The sequence below is a fragment of the Bombina bombina genome, chromosome 3 (genome assembly GCF_027579735.1).
Source record: "Bombina bombina isolate aBomBom1 chromosome 3, aBomBom1.pri, whole genome shotgun sequence".
Lineage (NCBI taxonomy): Eukaryota > Metazoa > Chordata > Amphibia > Anura > Bombinatoridae > Bombina > Bombina bombina.
In genome coordinates this window covers 1,040,073,155-1,040,085,603 of record NC_069501.1, presented here as the reverse complement: position 1 = coordinate 1,040,085,603, position 12,449 = coordinate 1,040,073,155, and positions in this window count along the sequence as shown.

The following is a 12,449-nucleotide window of genomic DNA, read 5'->3' as shown; positions in this document are numbered from 1 at the left end:
ACACTCTTCTACAGGATAAATCGCAAGATAGTGTTAGGACTTTCAAAGGGGTAAATTTTGTCACCAGCTATAGTGCCCAATATTCTAAAATTTGCGGTATGATCAGGAAGCATTTCCCTTTATTGGCTACTGATGACAAAAACTGGCATGGCTTCAGGAATGGGTACGATGTGCTTATAAGAAATGCCCTACACTAGAATCTATATTATTTCCTACACAATTGAGACAGACTACAAGACTTTAAAGTTCCTGGCTTAGACATTCTGGTACGTTCAAGTGTGGTCAAACCCTGTGAAAATGTCATTATCTTGGACAGGCAGTTTTGTGTATCCAGTTTGATGCTAATGATCAATATTATAGATTGCACTCTAATATTTATCTGTTATTCTATTTTATTTTACTCGTGTAGCAGTGCTATTATACTCACATTATAGTCATGTGATACCAATTTTCCCTTCTCTTCTTTAAATTGAGATATACTATTATATTGTGTTACACGATATTTGCCAATGTTTACCTACTGTGTAGCTATTTGTATACATAGATCTTTATATGTATCTGTATATATATAGTTTGTATATTCTGTACTTTTCTACTTCCCTGTTACTGTGTAAACCATTTTCGGATCCCTGCATCTATCATATGTTATTTCCTATTTGATATGTACATTTTTCTGTTCCTATTTCCAATATGCTCAGGGATATATATATATATATGTATATATATATATATATATATATATATATATATATATATATATATATATATATATATAAATGCATCTCAGTTAATTTTTTTTTTGCTACTGCATATAAGGGGTCATTTTAAAATGAATGTTTTGGAGGGGTTTTTTTCATTAGGTTTTTTAACCTATTAGATAATATATACTTTTTTAAACCTTATATCAGGTTTTACACCTTAGGCTATGATTACGGCTTAGCGCCAAAACATGTTAACCGTTTGGTGCTACTCCTTCCAATTTCTCATGAACTTTTTTGGATCCATCCTACTCGTTTTTTAACTTTGTCGAATAAATTGAAAGTTTTATCTTTATACCCAGCGGGACTGCCTTCCTCTTTTTTCATTTATAGAATTACACCAGATGCTTCAGAATAGTGGCGAGATTTCTTAGAGAATCTCACAAGCTCAGGTCCCCTAATCTCTTCTCCTATCCTCTCTTCTTCTCGTTTTGCAAGACAGTTTCTCAAATTTGTGGATTTCCTTTTTTTAAAAGATGCTGATGCTTTATACCTAATTATTATGCAGTCACTAGTGTCTGGAGATTGGGAGGTCAACCGAAACTGATACAATAGTCCTCTTACTCCTCTTAAAGGGATACTAAACCCAATTTTTTTCTTTAATGATTCGGATAGAGCATTTCATTTTAAGCATCTTTCTCATTTACTCATATTATCAATTTTTCTTTGTTCTCTTGCTGTCTTTATTTAAAAAGCAGGAATGTAAAGTTCAGGAGCCGGCCCATTTTTTATTCAGAATCTGGGCTATGCTTGCTTATTGGTGGCTAAATGTAGCCACCAATAAGCAAGTGTTAACCAGGGTGCTAAATCTAAAATGGGCCTGCTCTTAAGCTTTGGAACTCACGATTGTGTGAGCCTGTTTGAGCGGTTATGAAAATGTGAGTACTATTATTGAAAATGACGGCAGCGATTGTGACTTAGAATCGAACATTACCAGAGAGAGATTACTACACGCAAGTTTGTGAGTCGGGGACAGGAAACACATTGAAATGGCAACATTTTTTTGCATCCCCCAAATAGAATCTGAACGTTATTAGAACAGATTAACACCTTGTTTTTTGTCTTAAAGATCAAATCACTCCTAGGGGATTACACATTTTTAAAAATACTACATTTGGACAGAATAGTTTAATTTTTATGACTAAATGGAACCACATTTTTGAGGAATGTACCAAAATATTTATGCATTTAATTATAAGCAAAATTAAAAAATCTTTAGAGGATATAAATGAGGAAGTCAACATATTAGAACAAAAAAATTATTCCATATATGGGAAATTAAAAATATAAGGAATTATCACAAAGAGTAGTCGATAATGTGGATAAACTGAAAATAGACATTAAAAATACCAAAAGAAGGGGCGGAGCTTGGCCAAAATGGCGGTTGGTCGCAGATAGGAGAAGCTCTGTGTGTGGAGAAACTGACATTCCTGCCTATATACCGCAGAGGAACTCAAGCTTATTCAATTTTGTGAGCGAACATGCCCGACGACCTGCTGTATCTCTCACAGGGACATTAATAAGCTACAGCGATATTCAAGCCTAGCGACTCTTTGACTTGGCACAGTACGATTAGACATCACCGGGCAAACTAGCCAGGCATCACGATCGCCGACAACAGCAGGTAAACATGCTTTATGACACATGACGGCCTGCATCGGATGACCGGTTCACGCTACTATACACGCACATATGACTGGCAATGCACCAAAGACAATAGCGGTGGTCCCCGACATTAGATAAAAACAGGCCCCACTGAACTGGCTCAATTGACACCGTTTTTCAGTACACGCATGGTTAAGCATACGATGAGCTGTAATGAGGCCTTCTTTGCAACACTAAACAATGAACGCTGCCCACATACTAAACGCACTTAAAAGCTAAGAAAATAAAAGGGAACATAGCGGCTTTACAAAACAGTATAACTGGGGAGACCCTTTCCAGCACTCATACTACCTAAATCACCCTCCTGGGGATTTAATTTCTCAAGCAAGAAATAAAGAGCAAGGCCGGGACAAAAAAAATAAAATAATAATAATAATAAAAAAAAAAGAGCCATGGCTTCTAAAAGGAACCAGAAGTCAGACAAAATAAATAAATCCCAATCTACTCAACAAGCTTCTGTTAGCAGCTTTTTTCAGACGGCTTGCAGTGAATCCCAGGAGAATGAAGAAAATAACATTTCAGAACACCCCTTACAACAATCCTCAGACACCCCAGTATCCATCACGGCGAATTATGCATGTCAGTTGAAAGCAGACCGCCAATTTACCCACAAAAGCAGACTTCGCAGCATTAAAATCTTTAATCACCACAGAAATTTCTAACATGAAGAAAGAAATCAATGACATTGGCAACAGATTGGAATATATTGAAGAGGGTCAGGACACCCTAAACACTCTTTGTGATAATATAACGACCCAAACTAATGTTCATGATACTCAAATAGAAAGTCTACAAGAAAAAATAGAAGACCTTGACAACAGGGGCCGTCATAATAACCTTCGGATCAGGGGTATCCCAGAAACCGTATCATCAGCAGATCTTCATGGCTACATCCAAGATTTATTCAAGTTCATTCAAAAAGAACCACAAGCAGAAGCAATGGAGCTATACAGGGCCCACGGGGCTCTGCGCCCACCACCTGCACAGAATGTCCCCCCTAGAGACGTAATACTGAGATTCCTCAGATTCACAGATAAAGAAATAATATGGAAAGCAGCGAGATCATCCCAATCTATTCGTTTTTTGGATCATGACTTACAAATTTACCTAGATTTGAGCCCCACAAATATCCAAACATGGAAGGACATTAGATTCATCATGAGGACTCTCCAAGAAAAAAATATAAGATACAGATGGGGATTCCCCTTCTGTCTCCAGGTAATGCATGAAGGCCGTACTCTCAGATATAGGTCTCAGCAGGACCTCAAACCACTCTGCGAGGCTCTACAAGTGACTTTCAAGCTCCCACATCCTGCTGATGTCCCTCTTAATGATGACCATTCCCCGACTACAAGGCTACCCCAAAGAGCTGGACAAAAGTGCTCCCAAAAAAGAAAAATAGTAAACCATCTGCCTCGGCAGATGGGAGAGACACTGCAAGCGAAACTTGAACTGTCTAACGGCCTACTTTTTAGGCTCCTGTGATGCCTCTGGTCCCTGGTGACCCTTGCAAAAAGATGGTATGTCTAAAGGGCTGGTTGTTGTTTTTTCTCCCTTAGGACAGGTCATTCACTGCAGGATTGCTAATCGACATATTAGCAAATGTTACTAAGGTTAAGTTTGTCATGCATTCCCATAGGCTAAAGAAAATGCAAGCGAATATGAACTGTCTAACGGCCTACTTTTTAGGCTCCTGTGATGCCTCTGGTCCCTGGGGACCCCTGCAAAAAAAAAAAAATTGGTATGTCTAAAGTGCCTGATGTTGTTTTTTTCTCCCCTAGGGCAGGTTGTTCACTGCAGGTTAGCTAATGGACATACGAGCAAATGTTACTAAGATTAAGTTTGACATGCATTTCCATAGGCTAAAGGAAAAATAAATAAATATATATATAGTTCCTGAAAGTTGATTACATAAAGTTGGTGTCAGTGTTTTCCACACATTCTCCCTTATGTTCGTGTCTTTCCCCGGCACAGTCACTTTGCAAATGTTAATGTTTTTTGTTGCATGTATGTGGTACACCTTGCTGATTCTATACATAGTATGTATACACTCCCCTCGAACCCTATGCAGATACTCCCATCTACACTCCTTTACACCCGATAGTTGGTTATATTTGCCCAATACTCTCCATCTCCCCTAGACTTCTTCCCATTCGCTCCCATACACATACAGCCAACCATGAGAATCCCTCACACACATGACTGCTCCTAATACCGATTCTTTAACTTTTCTCACGGTTAACACCCAGGGCCTAAACAATCCTCACAAAAGAAACATAGCGTTGCGGGATTTAAAAAAAAAAAAGCAGACATTATCTTCATCCAAGAGACCCACTTTCTAAAGGGGCGAGAACCCTTTGGATGCAAATTTGGCCAGTCTTATTACGCCTCTAACACTAATAAAACGAATGGGGTAGGGATCCTACTAAAAAGCAACATACCATTTCAACCAGTTAAAAAATTTACAGACAAAGAAGGGCGGTACATAATACTGACCGGCAGACTGTACAACTCAATGGTGACCTTAGTGAACATATATGCCCCCAACTCAAAGCAAGACTCCTTTTTCAAATCTTCAAAACTAATTCACTATTAGAGATCACTAAGGGCTCCCTGATAATAGGTGGGGACTTTAACCTCACACTCAACCCACTACTAGATAATTCGAACAAATTGTCCTCGGCCCCGCACAGAATCATTTCCACGGTTAAACATTGCTTAAAAGAATTAACAGTCCACGACATCTGGAGAGTTCATAACCCAGAAAGTTTGGACTATACATTTTACTCCCACCCACACCGCAAATTCTCCCGAATAGATTATATCATGACAGATGTTAACAGCCTGGCTAAAGTAGACCGTATAAACATTACCCCTAATTCATGGTCAAACCATTCTTTGATACAATGCTCCTTTAGATGGCCACATAAACCCTTATCTTCCTACACATGGAGACTAGATGACTCCTTACTGGCAGACCCCCTTATTCTCCAACGCCTAGAAAAAGCACTAGGAGAATATTTCTCCATCAACGAATCATCTGTAAATGACCCTAAAATATTATGGGAAGTCCATAAATCGGTCATAAGAGGTGACCTGATTAGCATTAAAGCTCATCAGATTAATCAAGCAAACAGATTACTTAACGATTCCTTAGCGAATCTTACCAAACTCGAGGAATTGCTTAAAGTAACACCAGACAATACTCAACTAGCACAACAAATCACAGATTGCAAGACACAAATAAACCATTTGCTAGGTAAAGAATGCAAAAAGAACGCCCTCAAACTGAAACAAAAAATATTACGAAGGCGGTAACAAGAGCGGCCCTTTTCTAGCTAGAAAATTAAAACGAAGGTTACACAAAGGGTATATTATGACACTGAAAAACAAACAGGGTAAAGAGCTATACACCTCAGAAAAGATTGCGGAGGAGTTTAGGTCATACTATTCTCAATTATATAACCTTTCCAACACACCTCACTGCAATAAGCAAAGATCACATGATAATAAAGCCACCCTGATAAAAAAATACCTATCAAATATATCCTTACCATCAATCTCCACTGACCAACAAAAGTACCTTAGTGACCTGATCTCACAAGAAGAATTACTAGATGTAATAAAAAACCTTCCCAATAACAAAGCCCCCGGCCCTTATGGCTTTTCAGGCCATTATTATAAAGTGTTTAAGGGGATACTCTCTTCCCATATGCTATCCATGTTCAATTCGATAAACGAAGATAATCCTTTTTCAAGCTCCTCATTAGAAGCCCATATAGGGGTTCTCCCAAAACCGGGCAAACCCCCAGACATAGCCCCAAATTATCGACCAATATCTTTGCTCAATGTGGACTTGAAAGTGTACGCAAAGATATTGGCCAATAGGCTCAATAAAATGTTACCATATATTATAGACAATGACCAAGTGGGGTTCATCCCGTCCAGAGAGGCTAAGGATAACACGGTCAGAGCAATGCAAATTATTCATTATGCCAGTTCCACATATACCCCCCTTGCGGTGGTGTCGGCGGACACGGAAAAAGCCTTTGACCGCGTCTGCTGGCACTTCCTCTGAGATATTTTATATAAATATAATCTGGGTGAATCCTTTGTCTCAAAAATAATGGACTTATACACCTCCCCTTCTACTAAAGTAAGAGTCAATGGTATAACATCAAACTCATTTCCAATATCAAACGGCCCCAGACAGGGGTGCCCCCTGTCCCCGTTACTTTTTGCTTGCGTGGTGGAGGCTCTTGCTTCGGCAGTGCGCACAAATGCAAACATAAAGGGACTGCAAATACAGGACACTAATCACAAAATTCTACTATACGCGGATGACATTCTTTTTTGCCTAACAGACCCTATTCACTCTATCCCCCCCTAATAGCAGAGTTAGAAGCGTTCTTAGAGGTCTCTAATTACCTAATAAATGCGTCAAAATCAGAACTCCTATTAGTACATTGTAATAACACCATATCCTCCCAGATCACCAACCTAAGCCCCCTCCGCATACAACCCTTATCCCTGAAATACCTGGGGATTCACCTTACACCAAACACACAGGACCTGTTTCAGGCTAACTACCTACCCCTTCAAAACTCACTAATAGCAGATATGTCATCATGGAGATCTAAAAATATCTCGTGGCTAGGTAGAATTAACTCAATTAAGATGAATGTCCTTCCCAGGGTTCTGTACCTATTTCAGACTCTCCCAATTCCCCTCCCCCCCTAAATTTTTGCCAAACCTACAGAATAAGATATTAGATTTTATATGGGACAAACCTAAAGCCAGGATCAACAAACATCTTATGAGCAAGCCCATTAAGAATGGGGGCTGGGAGTCCCAAATTTAAAAAATTATAGGAAGGCCACTTTTCTTCAACGTAAAATCGACTGGTTCACAAACTATTAACATAAAAAGTGGGTAAAAATGGAACATGACATTACACATTCTCAACACCTAGGTTCCCTCTGCTGGCAAAACAAAGCAGGCCTACTTCAAATGACTAATAATAACTTTATAATCCAAGAAACCTTTAATGTTTGGGACAAAACCTTAGTAGAAAACCCTCTCCTTTCATCCAGAGCCTCCCCTTTAACACCCCTCACAGACAATATCGACTTCCCCCCATGGCAAAGCTGGGGAAAATCACAACACAGAACTCAGCACAGGGCAATATTATCTTACCAATTAGGGGACGAGCAAGCTTTTTTTCCACTAGATAGCCTAATTGAAAATGGCCTTCATATGTTCACAAATTGGTTCTTCCTGCATCAATGCCACTCTTACATTATCAAACATCCAGACAGGAAAAACATTGTGCGTCCATTGACCCCTTTTGAATCTCTATGTAAGTCTCCCAGCCCGATGAAACGCACCCTTTCATTATCATATTCCCTTTTGCAAACCCCCCCACCAGGATATGTCCCCCTATATGTTAACAGGCGGGCAGAGGAACTTAACACAGAAATCTCTCAATTCGATATGTTATGCATGTTTAACAATGTAACTAAAGTATCTTCATCAAGCAATCTCATAGAGACCAACTTCAAGGTTATTCGGAGATGGTACCTAACACCCAGCGAAATAAATAAACTCTTCGCCTCCGCCAGCAATAAATGCTGGAGATGCGAATCCTCCTTAGGCTCTATGGGACACATATGGTGGACCTGCCCCCTTATCCGGGCTAGCTGGAACTCTATTATAGAAGTTAAATCCAGATTACTCCAAATAAACTTGCCACCTTATCCTTTATTATGGCTGCTTAACAACATACCACACAAATTTTCCGCCCACCAAAAAAAAAAAGTATTTATTGCGAGCAATAGCATGAAATCTCTCATTGCCCAGAGATGGAAAAGTAGGGAGGTCCCAAGCCTGCCTCTATGGTATGAGAAATTCAATCAGATACTAGAATTAGAAGAATATGCCTATATGCTGCGAAAGCAAGAACCCCTATATATAGAGCTAAAAGCCTCCTGGGAGTCTTTCATACAAGGAGAGTTTCTGGGCACACTTACTACATCTTAGTATTCTACAGAGGGAATGTTGATTGTTATGAAATACAGCTCTTTATTTCACAAGCAATTTTCGAGGTGTACCACAATAACATTGTGCATTGTTTATTTTTCCTAATCCCATGTTTTTTGTACATTACAAATATGTGATTTCCCTTGTTACTTTTGCATCAGCGATGTTCAGTAAGTACAGATTGTCAAGAGATTTTAATTTCTTTCAATGTGAACTGAACACACTCTGTATTGTTATATTTTTATTTTATTAATAAAGCTGATTTAAAAAAAAAAATACCAAAAGAAAGAAATATATTAGAGATCGTGAAGATTATAAGGAAAGGAAAGAGAGAAATTATAGAACTAGCAATAACAATAAAAATCGATCTAAACCAGTTTAAAAATCCCACTAATCAAAAAATGGATAAAAAACAAACCAGATAGAAACCCACCACACTAGCTGGGAAAGAAAGAGAGGATTATTATTATAGGAACAGATACACTGATGATTACAATCATGAACAACATTATCCACATAGACAAACTAGAGAAGAAAATATTTGGCAACAACCTACAAATCCATTTAAAAACTTCTAGAGTACACTATCAGAAAGATTTCACCACCCATAATAGATTTAATGATTTGGCTAGATATGAGTCTGAAGATGAGGAGGTTTTTTTAGACACAGGAAAAAGAAGGTATACGAGGACATATTCAGATCTATTCAACAAAAGGAGGAAAAATATGGACAGAGAATATTAAAAAATAGAACCAAAGCTAATCAGGAGGTCAAGGGTATTTTTAACCTATCCTCCACTTAATTAACTGATACACAAACATTGGTTCTAAATAGAGGGTTAAATTTCGCACCTAGTCTTAGAATAAATAAATTTGACTCATATATTGGAGTACAAAAATGTATCAGGAACTTATGTCTTAAAAAATACTTTGCCAATAATTATATCATAAAAAACTATTCTATGGAACCAACAAGGTTTAAACATGAAGAAGTTAAAAATAAATCCAATTTGAAACTGGCACAATATAAATCGGATCTAATAGAAACGTTTTTAGTGTTAGTACATAGGAATAATCATTTAAAAGTCAAACACAATTCTAACTTATCAAAGGATGAATAACTAGCACTCCAACAGTTAAAGGACAAAAAAGAAATTGTCATCAAGCCTGCTGATAAAGGCGGAGGTACTGTTATATTAGATAAGCAAGAGTATCAGGCAGAATGTTACAGACAGCTGAATGACTCCAATACCTATACGAAACTCACCTACAATCCAATTATGAAATTCAGAGATAGATTAGATAAATATTTCAAAGAAGGATTAAAAAATAACATCTTAAATAAGAAGGAACATACTTTTTCTAATGTAAGCTCTCCCAGGACACCCACATTATATGTGTTACCAAAGATCCATAAGGATTTACAGAATTTGCCAGGCTGCCCCATTGTGTCGGGTATCAATTCCCTCACCAGCAATCTTTCTTTTTATATTGACCAATTTCTTCAAGTTTATGTTAAAAACATGAAATAATATTTAAAAGATACTAGCAGTATTTTGAATATCTGGGAACACACAGAATGGTGGTTGGTCACAAGCGAAGCAAAGTTTCCTCGGTATACACCATTATAGATCAGTTATGGGTATAGCTTATGTAAAAAATATTCTAGCGAATGAGACCTTAGAGCCTAAACAACTAAAATTTATCCTGGAGGGCATTAAACTTATCATCGAAACTAATTATTTTTGGTTTGACAATAATTATTTTTTACAGATTGGGGGCACAGAGATGGGCACCGGATTTGCGCCCAGTTATGCCAATTTGTATATGGCAAACTGGGAAAATAAATATATATATATGAGTCATCCTGGGCGCAATATCTGGTGTCCTGTCATCGCTATATAGATGACGTATTCATGATATGGCCAGGCAGTAAAGCACAACTGCTAGAATTCATGAGAGAATTAAAGGGAACAAATTCAAAGTAGATCTAACGTGGAAAAATAAAAAAGCTAAAAATGAATTTTTAGATTTGGAAATATACATTAAAGATAATATTTTAAAAACTAAAAATTATTTTAAATGTATAGATGTAAATAATTATATTGATACAGACCGTTGCCATCAAAGACATTGGTTAAACAATATACCAAAAGGACAGTTTCTCCATCTAAGGAGAAATTGTAAAGATACAGATAAATATCAAAAGCAATCGCAAGTTCTTAAAAAAAGTTTTTTAGAAAAAATCTATTCTGAATCAAAGTTAGATGAAAATATTGAGGAAATATTGAAATTAGATAGGAAGGAATTGCTTAAATATAAGAATAAAGAATATTCCAGTAGTAAATATGGAGAGAACCTGGCAAATATTTTGATATTCCAACATAATACACAAAGCAAATATTTGAGGGAAATTATACAGACACATTGGGGAATCCTCCACAGAGACAGAGGGGAACATTCAGAATGCTTTGGGTTGAATGAAGATGAGGTGGATCCATATTATGGATAGTTTCATACCCAGCTGAGGTCCATCAATTTCTATAAGTCTTCCTAATTGATGAATCACAATATTCCCTGCTAGATTATACAACATATAAGCTATCTGTATCTATACATGCACACATGGGAAAAGGTTTTATACATCATGCCCTTAACTGTAAAGACAGTCGGCCAGATTACGAGTACTTTTGCGGTAACAGGGGTGCATTGCTAACGAGCACTTTATTGTCACCGCTCACTTACCTGCAGCGCTGGTATTACGGGTTTTTACAAACCCGGCGTTAAAAGGCAACAAGTGAGCGTAGAGCAAAATTGAGCTCCACACTGCACTCCAATACCAGCGCTGCTTCAATCAGCGGTGAGCTGGTTGTACGTGCTCGTGCACGATTTCCCCATAGACATCAATGGGGAGAGCTGGCTGAGAAAAAGTCTAACACCTGCAAAAAAGCAGCGTATAACTCAGTAACGCAGCCTCATTGATTCCTATGGGGAAACTAAAGTTATGTTTACACCTAACACCCTAAACATGAACCACGAGTCTAAACACCCCTAATCTTACACTTATTAACCCCTAATCTGCCGCCCCCGACATCCCCGACACCTACATTATAATTATTAACCACTAATCTACCGCTCCGGACATCGCCGCCACTATAATAAACATAGTAACCCCTAATCCGCTGCACTCCTGTCTCGCAAACATTAGTTAAATATTATTAACCCCTAATCTGCTCTCCCTAACATCGCGGCCACCTACCTACATTTATTAACTCCTAATCTGCCGCCCCCAACGTCGCTGCCACTATATTAAATTTATTAACCCCTAAATCTAAGTCTAACCCTAACCCTAACACCCCCTAACTTAAATATAATTTAAATAAATCTAAATAAAATTACTATCATTAACTAAATTATTCCTATTTAAAACTAAATACCTATAAAATAAACCCTAAGCTAGCTACAATATAACTAATAGTTACATTGTAACTATCTTAGGTTTTATTTATATTTTACAGGCAAGTTTGTATTTATTTTAACTAGGTAGAATAGTTACTAAACAGTTATTAACTATTTAATAACTACATAGCTAAAATAAATTCAAATTTACCTGTAAAATAAAACCTAACCTAAGTTACACTAACACCTACCACTACACTACAATTAAATAAATTCCCTAAATTAAATACAATTAAATAAATTAAATAAAATTAGCTAAATTACAAAAACAAACAAACACTAAATTAAAGAAAATAAAAAACAAATTACAAGATCTTTAAACTAATTACACCTAATCTAAGAGCCCTATCAAAATAAAAAAGCCTACCCAAAATAAAAAAACCCTAGCCCAAACTAAACTATCAATAGCCCTTAAAAGGGCATTTTGCGGGGCATTGCTCCAAAGGAATCAGCTCTTTTACCTGAAAAAGAAATACAAACAACCCCCCCAACAGTAAAACCCACCACCCACACAACCAACCCCCCAAA